Raw genomic sequence first — 18,794 nt, 5'->3', positions numbered from 1 at the left:
ATACATGAAAGTTTTTTCTTAAAAAGTATATACACAAAGCAGAGGCTGTCCAAGTCCTGCAGAAAAAGTGACCTCAGGAAATATTCTGGGTTTCTGCCTCAGAAACCTGACTTAACATTGAGGTCATTGCAAGAACCCAAGTAAAAATGCTGTTTCTGTCTTAATGCAAGCGTAGAGAGTATTTCTGTTCAAGTGAGTAACCTGCTTAGAGGACCATAATTCAACAGCAATATTTTCTGAGTTACTCTATTGATTCAGCAAGACTTTGTTTTCCCATTTTTCCACACTGTTGCTTCACAAAGATTTGAGCCAAATGTGCTCAACCTCTCTAAATTACCAGTAGGCAAATCTGAATCAATTCAGCTGATTTTATAGGCTATTCTACTGCATTTACAGGCTTCATTCTCAATTTACCCCAGCATAGCCAGATGCAGAATTTGGCTAGATTTATGGTTGTAAGAAATTGTAATTAAGCATGACAGATGTGTTTATTCTAGAAAATATTACTTTACTGTAAGAAAGATACCAAAGATAGCTATAAAACTCCTTAAAATCCACAAAATTGTTTTACCATGTCCTAAAATCTGTTCTGACTTTTTTTCTGGCTTTCCCAGATACACCACAAATTTTCTAAAGGATTTCTGAACTTAAGATGAGTTTAGTCTTGTGATTGAAATAAAAAGCTTTTTTGTAATTTTTTTTTTTCTGGCAGACATCTCTCATGCTTCTGGTCTTTGCCCAACAAACTTATACTTTTCTTAGGATTCTGGATGCAAATATCACTAAATTGCTCTTCACATGGGAAATGGATTTTGTTCTTGCATCTTTCTGGGGAATAGTGTCAAATTTCCTGCTAGCCCTTAAGCTACTCAGAAGAATGTAAGAACTAGCCCTGATCCAACCACAAAATCAAAGTAATGCATTGAAACTGGCCACAGAGCTTATTCCTTATTACCATTTCTTCTTATCTACCTGGATTAGTCCAGGACAGAGCTAACAAAATTCAGATGAAATTTCCCATCAATTCCTGTAAGAATGTGCGAACTTTTCATGCATACTGTTGGCTAAAATAAATTATAGCAAAGGTGTCAAAACTCCCAAATTTTAAGTGCAATTCATCATTAATTTTGAGACCCTATGTTCTCTTCACATAGGTCATAAAAATTATTATTTTGAAATCTTTACCAATAATACAAAATGCCTGAATGCTTCATGTTGCATCACTTCAGGTGATGAGGTGAAATGTCATTGTGGCATTTTGGAGTCACTCAGACGTTCTTCTAAGTTACAAAATTAAGCCGTTTTTGAGACACTTCCAATGAAGAATAGTGGAATCATAAAATCAGCTAGGTTGGAAAAGACCTTTAAGATCATCAAGTCCAACCTTTACTCCAGGACTGCCAAGACCACCACTAAACCGTGTCACTGGGGTCTCACCTACACAGCTTTTGCACGCTTCCAGGTATGGTGATTCCACCACTGCCCTGTACAGCCTGTTCCAATACCTGATTACTCTCTTAATGAATTAATTTTTTCTAATATCCAGTCTAAACTTCCCCTGGTGCTGCTTGAGGCCATTACCTCTTGTCCAATCACTTGTTGCTTGGGAGAACAGACAAGCCACCTCCTCTCTCTATCCTTCTTCCAGGCAATCGTAGAGAGCAATAAAGTCCCCCTGAGCCTTCTCTTCTCCAGACTAAACAACCCCAGTTCCCTCAGTTGCTCCTTGTCAGACTTGTGCTTCAGATCCTTCACCAGCTTCATTGTCCTTCTCTGGACTTGCTCAAGGATCTCAATGTCTCTCCTGTAGTGAGCGGCTCAGAACTGAGCACAGGGTTCGAGGTGCAGCCTCACCAGTGCTGGGTATGTCAGGATGATCACTGCCCTGGCCCTGCTGCCACACTGTTGCTGATACAGGAGAGGATGCCGCTGGCCTTGGCTGCCCAGGCACACTGCTGAAGATCAAAGTGATCCTGATGTTTTCTCTAAGGAGGTCTCTTCACATTAATCTTTATTTAACTTTGAACTGAAGTGCTACAAAGATACTATCGCCCCTCTGAGCATTCAGTACAGGTGTCTAGACTACCAGGGGTTTATAGGGTGATTATCAGAAAACTGTTGTTTGATTTGATTTAACAGGTAGCTTTCACTGGAATCCTTTTTCCCAATGTATCATATGTATCTCCAGTTTCTTCTAGATCTTTCAATACAGAGCTATGCCATAACATAGCGAAGCCATACTTCTCAACCTGTGTAGGTTTTTATCCTTATTGTCTGAACTGTGTTTTCTGTTTCTTGCCAGAAAAGAAAATACAATATAGTAGAATACAGTGACATAAATACAGACAACCTTATGGATAAGAATGCCCCACTGTTATGTGTCCCTGAGCACTCACTATTGTAACTGCACAAGTCCACATCAAACACTGGAAGAAGTTTTATGGAAAATTACATTACGAATTCGTTGCCAGCATGGGCAGAAGTTTACTAAATTATGCCCAACATAGAAAGTTACTGTGCTCTTAAAGAAGTGGCAAAACCATATTTTGAGTAAATGAACAGTTCCGGCAGAAGCATCAATTTGCTGGCATAACCACTTCTACTCCTAAGGGCTTTGACCAGAAAAGTGCTGCCAGTCAGAGCTTGCACCCCTATATAACAGTTCTCCATACCCTGGCTGACACACAGTTATTCTGGTATATGTCTGTGATGATGAGTATCACAGAAGAAAATTTTTCACACTCTTTTACAGACCCTGGTGATTGCTGAGTAGTGCAGAATTTGCAAATGTCAAGTGATCACAAAAGCAGTAGATGCACAACTATGTTTGTGACTGTATCTGTTTTCTTTTTTTCTTTATTCCCCTGTAGATCTGAATTTGCAAATAGTGATATATCAAGTTTTCATGCAATTTAACCACTGTTTTCCTCTATACATTGGAAGGTGTGGTTCAATGCTAAAATCAGGTCTCATTAGAGATCACAAATTATTACCCTTTCCATTAAGATTCCTGCACGCTGAGAGCGAGGGCATGTGACACATCCACTCTCACCCATTGGAAAGATGCTGCAGAAAGAAAAATACAAGACCATTAGTAGTGAGATCTCACCATTACTTCAGCTTCAACCCCCCCTGGAAAGCATTTAGCTGCTTAAAAAGCCATAGAGCACAGCCCTTAGCATGTCTAGAAAAGAGCCAGGAAGGGGAGGGTACTGCAGACAGCACAGATGTCAGGGCATGGGGCTGAAGTGCCTGCACCAGCCACAAACTGATGTGTGCAGCCACTGTTTTTCATCACAGTTGCTGCAGCAATGCTGGGCTCTGGCATTCCAGTGGAGATTCAGACATATATTAAATTAAGCACACACACACAAAAGAAATTTACATAACTCTGAGGGTCAGAATGAAACCAACACAGGCCAGCACATGGAGTTGGAGCCAGCATGCCCTATTCTCCACTTGCACTGCTGGGGAAGTAGCAGTGTTACAGCTGGGTTAGTGGTGCAGTGCCCAGCTAGCACAGGGTCCCAGGAAACTTGATTATCCAGCTCCCTTGTCCCACTGGATACTCCTCAGTCTGCCTGTCTGATTTCTTGGAGAGAAGCAAGAGTTAAATATTGTGAACTATTTTTTAGGAGCTTTCACAAATACATAGAAAGATTATTAATTAAGAAGGTTATTTGTACTGTATCAAATAACACAGTGCCTCCTTCAAACTTTGCAACCTTACTTGTCGGATATCTTACTGGAGCAATAGGAGTTGAGGCATGTTTTGGGTTTGCCACCAGCTGCTGTTCTATTGCATTTCTATTCTAAATGTGTATTGGCTTCCAGCTATCCAAATTCTACAAAAAAAAAAAATAAATAAATAAAACCCAGCCCCTCAAAAAAACAGACATCCAAGTGGGAGGTTTACAATCAAGGTAGATATTTTTCTACCAGTTTTGAAAGGCTTTAGAGAAAATTTTCCTGGACTATGATTTTAATTTATAATTTTTTTAATGTTTTGTCAGTGTGCAGAAAAAAAGAGAAAGAAAATTAAAGTTAATGGGCCATTCAGAATTCAATATCATAGTGCATGCCAGCTTTAACACAGCCATTTTATTGCTTTATTTAAGTATAGAATCACAGAATGGTTTGAGTTGGAAGGGACCTTAAAGATCATCCAGCTGCAACCACCCTGCCATGGGCAGGGACACCTTCCACTAGACCAGATTGCTCAAAGCCACATCCAACCTGGCCTTGAACACTGCCAGGGATGGGGCATCCACACCGTCTTTGGGCAACCTGTGCCAGCGCCTCATCACCCTCATAGTGAAGAATCTTTCCCTAATGCCTAATCTAAATTTGCTGTCTTCCTGTTTAAAGCCAATCCCCCTTTTCCTGTCACTACATGCTCTTGTAAAAAGTCCCTCTCTGACTTTCTTGTAGGTTCTCTTTAGGTACTGGAATGTTGCTATGAAGTCTCCATGCAGCCTTCTCTTCTCCAGGCTGAACAAGCACAGCTTTCTCAGCCTGTCTCCACAGGAGAGGTGCTCCAGCCCTCTGAGCATCTTCATGGGTATCCTCTGGACTCACTCAAGCACGTTCATGTCCCTCTTGTGTTGATGGCCCCAGAGCTGAGCACAGCACTGCAGGCGGGTTCACCCAGGAGCAGAGTAGAGGGGCAGGATCACCTCCCTTGACCTGCTGGTCATGCTCCTTCTGATGCAGCCCAGGATACAGCTGGATTTCTGGGTTGCAAGTGCACGCTGCCAAGTCACAGTGAGTTTCTTGTCAACCAACACCCCCAAGTCCTTCTCTGCAGGGATGCTCTGAATCTCTTCTCTGAACAACCTGTAGCTGTGCCTGCAATTGCTCCACCCCAGGTGTAGGACCTTGCACTTGTCATGGTTAAAATTCGTGAGGTTGGCATTGGCCCACTTCAGAAGCATGTCAAGGTCCCTCTGGATGGCATTCCTTCCCTCCAGGGTACCAACCAAACTACACAGTTTGGTGTCATCAGTAAACTTGCTGAGGGCACACTCAATCCTACCGCCCACATCACCAACAAAGATGTTGAACAACACAGATCCCAACACAGATCCCAGAGGGACACCACTCATTACTGGTCTCCAGCTGGACATTGAGCCATTGGCCACAACTCTTTGAGTGTGACCATCCAGCCAATTCTGTGTCTCCTGATTGGTCCAACTGTCAAATCCATGCCTCTCCAGTTTAGAGACAAGGACGCTGGACAATGTCAAATGCCTTGCACAAGTCCAGGTAGATGAGGTCAGTTGATCGTCCCTTCTCCATCAGTACTGTAACCCATTCATAGACGGCCACCATAATAGCAAGCATGATCGCCCTTAGTGAAACCTTCACCAATCACCCCCTTATTATCTATATGGCTTAGCACAGTTTCCATGAGGATCTGCTCCATGATCTTGCCAGGCACTGAGGACAGACTGGCTGGCATGTAATTCCCCAGGTCTTCCTTTTTTCCATTCCTGAAAGCGAGGGTTGTATTTCCTCTTTTCCAGTCAGCAGGAACTTCACCAGACTGACACGACCTCTCAAATATGATGGATAATGGCTTGGCAACTACATCTGCCAGTTCCCGCAGGACCCACAAATGCTTCTTGTCAGGTCCCATGGACCTGCACACCTTAAGGCTCCTTGGATGATCTCGAGCCTGTTCTTCTCCTACAGTGGGTGATTCTTCATCCTCCCAGGCCCTGCCACTGCCTTGGCCTGTGTGGCTGGAGCTCTTGCTGAAGACCAAAAAAGTCATTGAGTATCTCAGCCTTCTCCATGCCCGGCATAACCAGTTCTTTCTGCTCTTTCCTTCTGGAGGGAGCTCACTTTTTCCCTTGTTTTCCTTTTAGCCCCAGTGGACCTATAGTAGCTTTTGTTGTCGCCCTTAATGTTCATGGCCAGACTGAGTTCTGTGAGGGCTCTAGCTTCCATAACCTGGTCTTTGGCTGCTTGGACTATTTCTCTGTATTCCTCGCAGGCTGCCCAGCTTTGCTTCCACCCTCTGTAGTCTCCTTTTATGTGTTTGAGTTTGTCCAGGATATTTAAGTATATTAAAGAATATATTAAGGAATAATAAAGAGCATACAGCTAAAGAGCTTTGTACTCATGATCATAGAATCATAGAATAGTTAGGGTTGGAAAGGATCTTAAGATCATCAAGTTCCAAACCCCCTGCATTATGAGTAATAATACCAGAACTGTATTTTTTCCTCTGGAGAAAACCCCAAAAACTTCAATTCTTCTTCACACACAGACAAAATATAAGGTAAAATCCAAGATATAATAAAATAGGTAGGAAGATGTCATTATGGAAGAAAGGGTGGTTTAAAGTATGCCAGTCTGCTGCCTGCCTCTACTGTCTGCCAAGGTGAATTGAGCTCGCAAGTCACTTGATGGGAGTCTATGATCAGAGCAATCTAGTCTTGTACACTCCCAAGTATGTCTATAGGTTTGCTGGAGAACTGGGAATGTAATTGTATGTCTTGAATATTTTTTGTATGTATGAACTGGAGAGCTTGGGAATATAATTGGATGTCTTGAATATTTTTTAGGAAAACCGGCATGTTTGACCTGCAGTCACAGGACATTCTAGGTCATTTGTCTATGTTACATTTTTCTGAAGTATAACTGAAAAAAAAAAACAAAAGAAATCCACTGCAGCTCCAAGCTCAAATGCAGCCACTTACAAACATATCCAGCTTTGTTCCATACTGCTGCTATTAATTTTTGCATGAAATCCTGTCAATTAAGAGCTACACATAAACCACAGCATAGCTGCTGGCAGAAATACAGGACTTGCTGCAACTATAAAAGCAGCCTAGAAACATTTAGATAGAAAATTACAGTTCCTAGCCTTTCAAAGGCTGAGTGCAATCCACCCCGCACAGGGACCTGTGCAAACACTTCTAGCATTAGACTCACATGAGGTGCAGGGGCAAGAGAGGCTTAATCTGCTCAAGGCCAATACAGAGCTCCTGCATCTGCATTTGCAGGTTGAAAAATGGGGTCACCTGTGCATTTTTGTGTTTCATGTGTCACTGATGAGCAGTTTGGACCTGCTGCTCGCAATATATTCTGCAAGGTGCTACGAGTTTTGACCTGAGGATTAATACTGCATGCACAACACTGGAAAAAAGCCCTCTTGGTTATTTCATGTGCTGACTGAAGAAATTACATCCTAGAAGCTTTATATATGGTGGAATCTTGTCCTTGCTTTCAGTGAGGGAGATTAGATGTGAGCACAAAGAACTAACAGATGCAAGTGGAGGATTGGACTGTGCCAGAGATAGCAAAGGTTGAATATTTCTCGTATCACCTCGTTTTTGGGGTGACCATCTGGAGCCAGCTCTCCCTGTTACAGCTGAGTAGATCTTGGCAGGCAAGTAACTCTGAAAATCCCTCTGCCTGCAGCATGAAAGGGGATGTGTCTTATCAGATGGAAAGCTCTTCAAAGAAGGTGGTGGAGGGAAATGCAAACAGCATGCCTCCTGACAGCCACTCAGTCGGCTTCCACAGCCTCCCTCCTCTCATCACTCTTTCAAGTCTCTTGGGCCACCGTCCAGTGTGTATCTGTCTGCTGCTTAACAAACTTTAGCTGTGGTTTCCAGGCTGATAAATAATTATGCTAATTAGCAGGTTGGAGGAAAACGTGATGTTATTTCTGTGGAATGTTCCGAGAGGCTGGAAACACTTAACTGCAAAAACGACATGTGGTGAAATAACCAATAATTTGTTTAAGAAACCCACATCTGGTATGCCTGCTAGAAACAGGGGTTAATAGTCTGTCAGGGGCAGGCAGTGGCAGTGAGTAGCCCTAGGATAAACAAAAAAGCCTTAACGGCAGGAAATGGGCTTGTTCTCCTAGCATAAGCATTTACATTGGCTGCTAACCAGCAAGAGATGTAAAAGGAGTTGTTTAGTTTACACTTGGAGAAAAATAAAAAGAAATGGAAACAAACAGTCTTCTGCATTTTCTGTATCTGTGAAAAGGAATAAAAGCCACTTAGTGTAGCTAAAAATGGTAATAACATCTATGCTTCACAGTCCTGGAAGGAGCTATAGACTCGACATAAGATTCTGGTAATAAAAAGGGAGAAGGATTACTTGATTTATTTTTGTATTATTGAAATAGCTGTCAGATAATTACATGCATGACTTTAAATGACAGCTCATACAGAAAAGGGAGGTGGTGGGATCAGGAGAAGAGAAGACAAATGGGGAAACTTGGTTAATTGATTCAGGTTGACATTCTCAAGTTTTCTTTATAAAAAGATTGACCCCGATTTTCTTTCTGAGGATAGAAAGTCCAAATGCCGCTTGCAATAAGAAGGAAGGAATTCTCATTTGACATCACAGTAGTCAGGAAAGAACCTGGTCTGCAAATGACAGGAATACACCCTTGCACTGGTGTGGCAGTGCTGCAGTACTTACAGGCACAAAAGAGAAGGACACATTTTAAGATGGGATGCAATGTAAATAATGTATTCATTTGACGAGATTCAGATGAAGTGCTCTGTGTGTGGCAAGCTGAATCTGAATATTCTACCTTAGGTGGTGTTTCTCCGCTCAAGTGGTATAACCCTTGCAAAGATTGCTGCTACATCTGAATTGTGTGTTTCACACAATAAAATATGACACCTCAGCAGATGTTGGCAGCTTTCTGTTGCACAGTGGACTACATGACATATCTAACTAAACTTTCTTTCATAGTCACTCTCAAAGATGTATATTATTCCTTGTCAAAATACAGAGTTGTGGTCTCTTTCCAAGCCCAGAGAAATACGGTAAGTGCACATTATCACCGTAGCATCTAAGTCACTCTTTCTTTCACTACATTAGTGCATATTACAGCCTTGCAAATGACAGGTTTTCACAGCCTCACATTTTAGTGTCATGTCTTGTTTCATAATGACATCATGTTTTTATTCTAGTGAACTGAGCCCCCAGCACCAGCGTGACCCTGCAACTTTGCAGCATTTCTCATGGCAGCAAGACCCCCAGGCCACATGTTGATGCCTGAGGTGGGAAGCAACAGCTGTAAAATGACTCAAAAGCGTCATTTATCAGAAAAAAACAACTCGCATTACTCAGTTGGTGTGGATGCAGCCAGTAATGTATGTGCTGTGCAGAACATGTGATGTGTTCTGGTCTAAGGCTGCAGCGTCGTATAGGAAAGTTGAATCAATTCTGGTGGGTTTTGATGTTTTCTATGAGTAATCAAGGCACTCTGCTGAGAAAGGGCCTGTCCTCTTTTACAGTTTCCCTGTGAAACAACAAGTCAGACAACGCTGTTTCTAGAAAAGAAGTCATGCCAGGGAAGTCCACCTCAAACAGTGGTGCTTTCACTTTTGCCACGTGCTGCGTTTACAACTGGCTGTGATCACACAGCCCTCAGCTTGCAATACTTGCCCTTGGTTTCACATATACTTGGGTTGTGTTTTAAATTGCCATGTGAATAGCATGTGACAAGAATAACAGCAGCCTTCCAGGAACAGAACTAGAGATGGAAACTGTAAAACCTATGCTGGATTTTTTGTTCCTCTGAATTCTGGTTCAGTCACGTAGATAGAACTGACATAGCCCATTTTTAAAACCAAGACTAGGGCTTGTTTGTGAATATATAAATGTGAGAACTCAAATTAAGGTAGAGTTGTTAACAGTGGGAATTTCTGTTTACCAGAGACTGACCTCCTGCATCTAAATGGATAGCAGCATCATGGAAGAGCAGGTAGATAAAAAGAAACAAGCTTTAGAAATGGTGATTAGACCTTAACTTAACCCTTGGAACTTCAGTAATCTTTTTCTTATATTGAATTCTGCTGAGCTGTGGATACCTTTTTGCTTTTCTGCATATTCTCAGTCCAAGTACATCCATCATACTTATGTTTGTAAGAAAAATTCTGTGTGATGAAGAGAGCAGGAAAAATATGTAAAAAAAAAAATTACTATAGCAACAGAGATTAATCATTAAAAATTGTAAATCTGGTTGGGCATTTTTCACTGAAAGCATTACTGAAGGAATACAGCTATTAACAGAAAAAATCATTCACTAAATAGCTATACCTGTCCCTGGTTTTGTAGAACTTCCATCAACACGGCAAAATGGTGCTCTTGTGAGACTTGGTGAGAGATTTGCCTAATTTCATATGGTTTATGCAAAACTTGGATTAACTTTGAGTGAACCAATCTACAAAATTGTTGAGCATCTTCACAAGCAGCCCCAGTGCTTGAACAGAAAGCACAGTCAGTCCTTACACTCCACTAAAGCCCTTTGAGCTTCTCCCTTTGGGGTGAAGATCCCAGGGACAGCTCTGGAGAGGCAAGGGCAACCTTTCTTTTCTCCCATGAACCACATGTGGGGATGTTTTATTTAGGTAGGCATGCAGCGAAGACAGAGAGGAGGAAACATGGACTGACCACTAGGCCTCAGCACCCCCAAAGCTTGCCAAGTGTCTAGCCAGGCCCCTGATGTCTGGCTGCTCACAGTGCCATTTCTTCCCACCAGCCCTAATGGCAAGCTGAGTTTAAATATATGATCAGGTATCCAAGTTTGGGATCTAAACTGAAGTGTTATGAATGTTTTTTCCTCCCTCCCAAAATTAACTGGACTGCAACTAACATTTGGATCAATCTCTGAACATGGCGTGTTCATATCTATCCTAGTTTATCCAAAACTGACAATTTTTAAAACCATTCTCCACAAAAAAAAAAGAAATAAACAAAAAACATTTTTGCATGACTCTAACATTTACTTTCATAGCTGATTTATGTAGGTATTGCATAAATAGAAATTTAATAAGCTTTCAATGTGTTACTGAAATAAATTTATAATCCATAATACACTGTGGTGGAGCATTTGATGAAACTTGTAACAATATCCTTTATTGCTTCTTTTTGGAAAGTTCTTTTCTTCAGGAATGGAATTTGTGTGTTTGAAAGAAAATCAGTAGGAAAAGCAACATTATAGGGGTCAGAGGAAGTTGTTCAAAGAGAACAAACATATTTTCCTGGCAGATGATGTTGAAAGCAACCAAATACAGTTGGCTTTAGAGTCGATTTTCTTGATACAAGCCCCACCTTCTGCTCTTACAAAAGAGATTGTTTTAAGCTGGGCAACATGAGGTCAAACATTCTTCCCATATTTTGACAATAACCAGCTATGATCATTTGGGGTATTTTTTTTTTATCTGCATTAATATCCAGTCTTTTTTAATGGTCTTGGCATGCTTTTCGCCTCAAGAACTTCCTGTGATAATCAGCACCAGAACTGGGCTATGTATAGCTGTCAAAATATATTTCTTTAACTAATATAATTTTGCCAGTTTGTTTTAAGATCATTACATACTATTTTATTTGTAATCTCACTGAACTTTGTTTACAAGTACTAAGATCTCATAAAAGTATAAATGAAAGGGCATCTGTAGAATGATGAAGACTGAGTCGTGGTTTATATAAAAACCTAATCACATAAGTAATCACCTAGTCTGAAACAAAATGCCAGTGTGTATCTGAGTACATGCAGATATGCACAGAAATATTTGCATTGGAATATCACTGAAACATTTCGTGTCCACACTTTTCATATCATTTCACTGCATATCGGTATCTACATGGATGTGAAATAGACAACTTCACTTGTTTTACAGGCATAACTACAAGTACTATTTAAATCAGAAAGTTTATTGTTCAAAGGTGCAAAGTGTCTTGTACATACGCCTTTACACAGTGAGCATTCCCAGTTGTAACCCGAATAAACGATGTTGTGCTTGTGAATAACCCATATATGCAGCCAAATGTCCCCATGGATCATGTAAATAAGAGCACTTAACTAATTTAACAAATGGCATGATAATTTAGTGTTTGCAATAGACAAATCTATGAATTCCAGTGAGAAATGGAGTCTGGATGTGCTATAGCTTTACCTAGAAGCCTTAGGGCTGACATGCTAGCTGCTCTCTTACATCAAGCTTTGAGCCTTCTCAGTATTACTGTGGGAAAGTATTTTGAGCTGCTTCCTTCCTTTGGCTCATTTTGAAGCTTAAAATGAAAAGAGATACTTCCCATGCACAATAACTGTTAGAATTAATGTGAATGACACACGCACCTAAAATGTGAAATCAGACACCACCCCTTGCATTTGTGGTTTACATGTTGTGCGTTGCAGAAATATAAAGAAGCTCAAGATGAAATCAGACATTATCCCCCCAAGACTGGAAAGTAACAATTTTGCCACATCCCACCTGAGTTTGGGCACATCTGGGCAGATTAGAGAACTCTGATACTACGTAATGACTCCTTGCAGAAGAGGCTGAGGTGAGTTCCACCCATTAATCATCCCACTCTACCCTTCTGGGCACTGTGACTACTGAAAACTTTGCCAGGTATTGGCAATGACAATGTTATGGTCAGCAATCTTCCTGACAGTGGCTGAAACTGTGAAACAGAATAAAAACATGTGCTGCTATTTAGTCGAATCTGGGAAGACACTAACACCTTTCCTCAACACTGGGCAAAGATGAGCCCCATCAATGGGGGATGCCAAAGCTGGTGTATTATGCCCTCACATCTGCAGAGCCTGCTTTCTTTCTCAGCCATCTGCTTCCACCTACGCTGCCACAACTTCGTTGAAATGGCAGTAAAGTTTTGAATGCAGTAAAATATGTGGTTTGTTTTGTTTTATTTTGTTTTCCCCCTGGAATTCTGAAAGTCATGAAAAAAAACAGGTTCTACGGAGAAAGGAGAGAGAGGAAGTAAATCCCTGCCTAGACCTAATATTTTTGTCAGCCTCTTGAAGGTCACAGTAAGAGCAGCTGTTGAAAACCTCACTGTCTTTTCCATACATGATTAAATACAGCCAAATATCAAGTCCTATCATCAAGGGGTCAGTTAAATGTAATTTCTTTCCGCTCTGCATATATGCACAGAGGGAGCTTAAGTCCTCTCTCATCTGGTTTCTTCATCCTTAAAAGAAACAAAAGCACACTGTACAGTATTTTCTAATTTGATAGTATCTTGATGGGATTTTAATATCCTCCCCCTTGCCAGATACAAGACACGGCAGCAACTGCAGCTACAGTTACGAGCTGCAGCTGTCTGGGGCCTGGAAGGGTCTATCTACAGCCTGGAAGTTTCTAATCAGTGCAAACACAAGAGCAAGGTCCGACCCTAGTAGCAAAGTTTTGAACTTCTCCAGGCAAACTATTGGCTGCTACCAGCAAAGTGCATGCAAAACCGAACCTGCATGAGCAAGCAGGCTGGCTTGAAAAGGGTGGAGATAGTCAGCTGCCAGAGTGAAGCAGGGGTCCTAGCAGTATTAATCACAGAAATAGAGCTATCAGCCAGGGAAAATACCATCTTCAAAAACTGCTGTGAATTGCAATTGTAATGGTTGCCACGGGGCAGTATGAACATGATGAGCACAGAGTACTTGGGTAGCTCCTCTACTGAGTGGAGCTAGTTCCTTCTCCCCTTCATGAGGTCAGGAAGGGCTTGCAACTAATAGCAAAGACAATAGACTTGGTAGAGTCAGAGTAGGTCTTGAAAGAAAAAAGCATTATCTTTTTTGAATAGTTTATATTATACACAATATTTGCATAGAATATACATTACTATAGGTATATATTTCTCTGTGAGAAGTTTCAATTGCTTTAAAAAATGACACAAACATCAACAGCTGTGTTATAACACAGCATTGTTTGGTGATCTCTTTTGTGCAGCTCTGATGCTTCTCATCATGATTGATGTGACAACTGTGACACTTTCACACATGCTCAAACATGTGGAGAGAAAAGCAACCTTCTTTCTGATTCTTCAAATAAAGACAAAACTAAAAATATCTAATCACTTCTGTCCTGAGGGTGGTTGTTTTTTTCTTGCCTGGGTTGTTCATTTGATGGAGGTTTATCACCATATAGAGCATACTCAACTTATCCAGGGGGCTGGAAATGCTGGCAAGGGATTAGCTACAGAGGCTGCCACATTAAAACTTAGGGAAATACAGAAGGTTTAGCCACTTGCTCAGTTAGCTAAAACGTTTGTCCATACTTGGGACTTAGCTTAGCCTGCAACTGCTACCTCAGTACGTTGCTGACATCTTCTTTCACCTCAGTTGATAATACCTGTGTCCACACTGTTTTGCTGAAGAATTTGAAACCCAATCTGATGATGACCTTCACTTCACAGTGGAATCAGTTGGAAAAGGATTCAGGTAACTCAAGACACAAAGATAAATTTTCAGCACGGGGATGAAGAAGTATCAGAATTCACAACAGTTCCTTAAGCCTGCTGTACTGTGTATAGAATGTAATCTGTACACACTCGAAAGGACAGCAGGGAAATTTGTTTGCTTTATGCTACATCTGAAAAATACAAATAATTTTAATTCCATAACACTATTCTGTGGTTGAAGTTAAAGGAGAAAATACGTAATTCTGTAAGCCAAAAGCCTCAGTCAGTAGCATTTTAACATTAAATCTATGCTTATTCAATGCATTAGAGGTGATATCTTTGTCAAACAAGCTCTTTTTGCCTGAAGGTTCGGCATTAACACTCCCTTAAGTCTGTTTTAAACACAGGTAGCTTGGCATTCCCATCCACAATAGGTTTAATAATTGTTTGGCTTCACGCAACAAACCATGCCTTTGTTTCTGCCCTTAACTGTTCTTTCATCAGCTGCTGCCATGCACATTAGACAGAACATTGTGAGAAGAGACAGACTGGAAGAGTGGTTTGTGAAAATATGTTGAGACAGCTGCTGAACTTTAAGGGCTTGTCTGTACCAGGCAAAAAGGTGCAACAGAGAGCCAGATGTTTTCAAACACAGCGTGATCTTTGCAGAGCTTGTATGGTACACAAGCAAACCTCAAAGCTGTTTGCAGAGATCAGCTGTACCAAAATGCCAGGAGGGTACAGCTGCTGTCACTACTCCCTCTGTGTCTTTGCTCTTGCTCAGTCATATTGGTTCAATGGGGACTGCAGCCCAAGGTAAGCAGGCCTCTCACACCCTTCTTTACCCACAACCCTACCCTACTGTGTTTCACAGGCACTTGATATCTCTCCCTCCACAAAAATTCTCTTTTTGCCTGTTCGTATGTAGTGATTTCACGTAATGAATCCAGCTGCCCCAGACATTCAGTATCCTTTTCTCACCTTTCAAATCCTCCCTTGGTGGTTAGCAGAGACTTTGTGGCCTGGGGTCAAAAGGAAATAATGAACAGTTGTAAATGTTCTCCAGTGGGAGCTCTCTCTGATCCTTCAGGCGGTGACACCCAACAAGACATGACAGCAGGAGCCACTACTTTCAGAGCACATCAGGTGAATGAGATATTACCATGGCCACCTGGATGTTAAGGAAGGACTTGACAAAGGGCCTTTCACATGAATGCCTGGAGCAACAGAGTCACTGGCTGTGAGTGGGGCATTGCTTCATCCTTTATGTCTTATCACATTGTGATATATTCTTCGGTTATAATCACATACTAGTTTTCAGGAGGATCCTTCATTGTGCATGTCAAACGAGTACAAGTAATGGTCTTCCAACCCTAGCTCAAATACTCCACCAGCTTGTAAAACATGGAGTATCCAACAAAATTCATGAAAAAAAACCCATATTTCCGTGATGCAGACTAACAACTTTTCATTGACTTTCTGATGACACTTTCTAATGGCCTTATCTTCTCTGATGCTGGTTTTCTAGCAAATTCCAAATCCTATGATTTATAAACTCATAGAATCATTTAGGTTGGAAAAGAGCTTTAAGGTCATTGAGTCCAACAACTAACTTAACAGAGCTGAGTCCACCATTTCCCTAAGCACAATTTCTATAGGTCTTTTAAATACCTCCAGAGGCAGCAACTCAACAACTTTCTTAGTAAGCCTGTTCCACTGCCTGAAATTAATTTTCTTTCTCACTTACCCTCTCCTAGACATCCTTTTCTTCTGCATAGTCTGAATGCTAGAACATCTCTTTTTAAAACAGTAGGAATATTACAGGAGTAGTTTTGTAGTACATAGCTACAGTTCCCTTGCTGATCCAAGATCCAGCCATTTAATTCAGTAGATTATACTAGCACATTTTTACTGACTTTATTTCCAGTGGGGTCTAAATAAACACGTTTCAGGTTACAAATATATTCCAATCTTCAAAGATCTTGAAATGCAGAAATCAAACTTCTTGCCTGTTGGCCATCTTAAGCCATAACTTGGAGAACCACTTCCAACAACTGAATTAACAACTTAGATCTGAGAATCCTGTAACTGGTCAACAACCTTCTGCCCAGGGAGGTTGTGAATGCTCCATCCCTGGCAGTGTTCAAGGCCAGGTTGGACGAGGCCTTGGGTGATACGGTTTAGAGTGAGGTGTCCCTGCCCTTGGCAGGGGGGTTGGAACTTGATGATCTTAAGGTCCTTTCCAACCCCAACTGTTCTATGATTCTATGAACATTAAAACATATGTTATGAAAACCTTCTTTGAATTACTGAAGTGATTTAAATAAAGCAAGCTGAGCCTATTATTTTAGACAGAAATACTTATAAGCCAATACTTTTTGCTGATCAGCATCTAAAAACAGGATTACAAGCACATCCATAGATCAGACATGTAGGTTTGTATCAATCTGACATTCTTCTAGAAGGAAGCATCTAAAGTGAGTAACATAAACAAACCTTTGCTTTGGCAGAAAAGATTCTCTCCTATTGGACGAGGCCTTGGGTAATATGGTTTAGAGCAAGGTGTCCCTGCCCATGGCAGAGGGGTTGGAACTTGATGATCTCAAGGTCCTTTCCAACCCTAACTATTCTACGATTCTATGATTCTATAAACCATAACTAAACAGGTTTATCTAGGCTCTTAACACTAGTAAACTACGGATTATGGGAATTTATTTCAAAAATTGTTGTAAAAGCCTTATCCTAATAAGCAAAGTGGCTGAAGTGGGTATCTAAAGTAACAGCACATGTCATCACACTGTAGGGAGACATATTATTTTGATTTAAACCTTTGATTTCTGTATCACTAGATAAAGTACAACATTAAAAATCATTTTCCCATTTCTATTGCCAATGAAATGGTTTAACAGAACTTTATAAAACAGATAACAGTAACTGTTATCTGTTATTGCTTATGCACACTTCAGGAAGTTTATGAGAGTTTCATGCCAGAGTGCTTTTTTTGGAGGGAGAGAGTTATTTTCTATTATTTATGTGTAATGTAAGTTTGTAAGTTCAGAAGGAATAGAAAATAGTGACTCTGGAATAATGATCTGTTTGGTGTCTAACAAAACAGATTCTGGAGCAGCTTCAGTCTAAGATTACCTTTCCATTTTTTCTCTCAGTAGGAAAAAATGTGGTGTAAGCTAATGCTGAAAGGTAGATGTTTAGATCAGAAAAATCAGATACTCTAATTTATTCTCATAGTATATTTTAATTTATTCTCACATGGCTGCTGGCAGGTATACCCATGTACATTTCAGCTTCTGCATTTCAAGCCGTGAACACAATCTAATTCAACCTTTTATAACCCAGCTACAGCTCTTGGAAATATCAGTAAATAGCCAAAAGAAATCAGCAGGTTATTGTGTGTAAAAAGAAATTGTGTGCAATCATTTAAAAAACTAATAGCATATATGCACATTTATTTTCAGGGAAATCGGGATATAGGACTTTTTAATAAATGAACATTTAAAAGGTGCATGAGAATAAGCCAGCCCAGTTTTGAAGCTCCTTGCAATGACTCCAGCTAGTCCCTCTCACTCCTTTCACCAGTGCTCTGCCTTTGGGGTTGCATTTCTTTGGTGTTGCATTTCTTTGGTGTTCTACATTGCAGCTGGGTTGCATGGTCTTGCAGTGCACCCATCTTGATTGTAAAAGCTCCACTGGGGAGCTGGGATCATGCCTCCAGGTATGTGCTTGTTACCAGGTACCAGGCATCCGATCTGTCTGTGGAAAGCTTCTGGATTAAGATAGCAGGAGGTATCTGGTTTCTTTTCCCGTCACTCCCCTGGAGTACGCTGGGATGACCCCAGAGATATCCCCAAAACTGTTGCAATGGGCCAGTGAGTCAGTGGGCCCTGACAGACCCCAGGGCTGCTCACGCACTCCACCCCATGCACAACTGTGAGGTCAACACATGGGACAGAAGGAGTAGTGGCAGCTGTTCCTGCAGGGTACTTGAGTGGACAAGGAAGTTGGTGATGTATTCAGTGGCTGTGGTCACAAGGGTCATAAACCCTAATCATAAGATACGCTGATTTCTTGGCATGCCACCAAATTTCAGCCCTGAAAACCTGTTGGGTAGTATTTGTTTCACTGCTGCTCTCCAGACTGTCACTGTTCAGTGGAGATATCCAGACTGCGTATCTCAAGCCTTCCCTCTCATGGAGGAACTGCAAGAAAAATATTTCACCAATTTTGTTTTTGAGGACAACCATTGGCTAGGCAGGCAGCTCCACCGCTCCACCGCATACGCAGTGGGACTCTCACTGCTGTGTCGAATGTACTTCTTGTGTTCACTGCTCTGGGCCAGTGAGACAGCACAGAAAAGGAAATATACATATTTATGTGAACCTTGGCAAAGGTTTCTAAACGATGTGGGGATTTTAAATTGATGTAACAACTTCACACTCTTTGGTGAGTTAACTCAAGAGATGCTGCTCTTATTTGAAAAGTAACTGGAAAAGAAAAACACCTAGAAAATAACTCCGCTTGCCTTGGCAGTGTTAGCTGAATCTCCTCTTCTTGTAAACATGCTCTAGGTCAAAGTTGATTCCCAAGCAGAA

The sequence above is a fragment of the Neopsephotus bourkii genome, unplaced genomic scaffold (assembly GCF_033783945.1).
Source record: "Neopsephotus bourkii isolate Nb327-2 ecotype Australia unplaced genomic scaffold, CSIRO-AGI_Nbou_v1 NB_1831, whole genome shotgun sequence".
Taxonomy (NCBI): domain Eukaryota; kingdom Metazoa; phylum Chordata; class Aves; order Psittaciformes; family Psittacidae; genus Neopsephotus; species Neopsephotus bourkii.
This window is presented reverse-complemented; position numbering follows the sequence as displayed.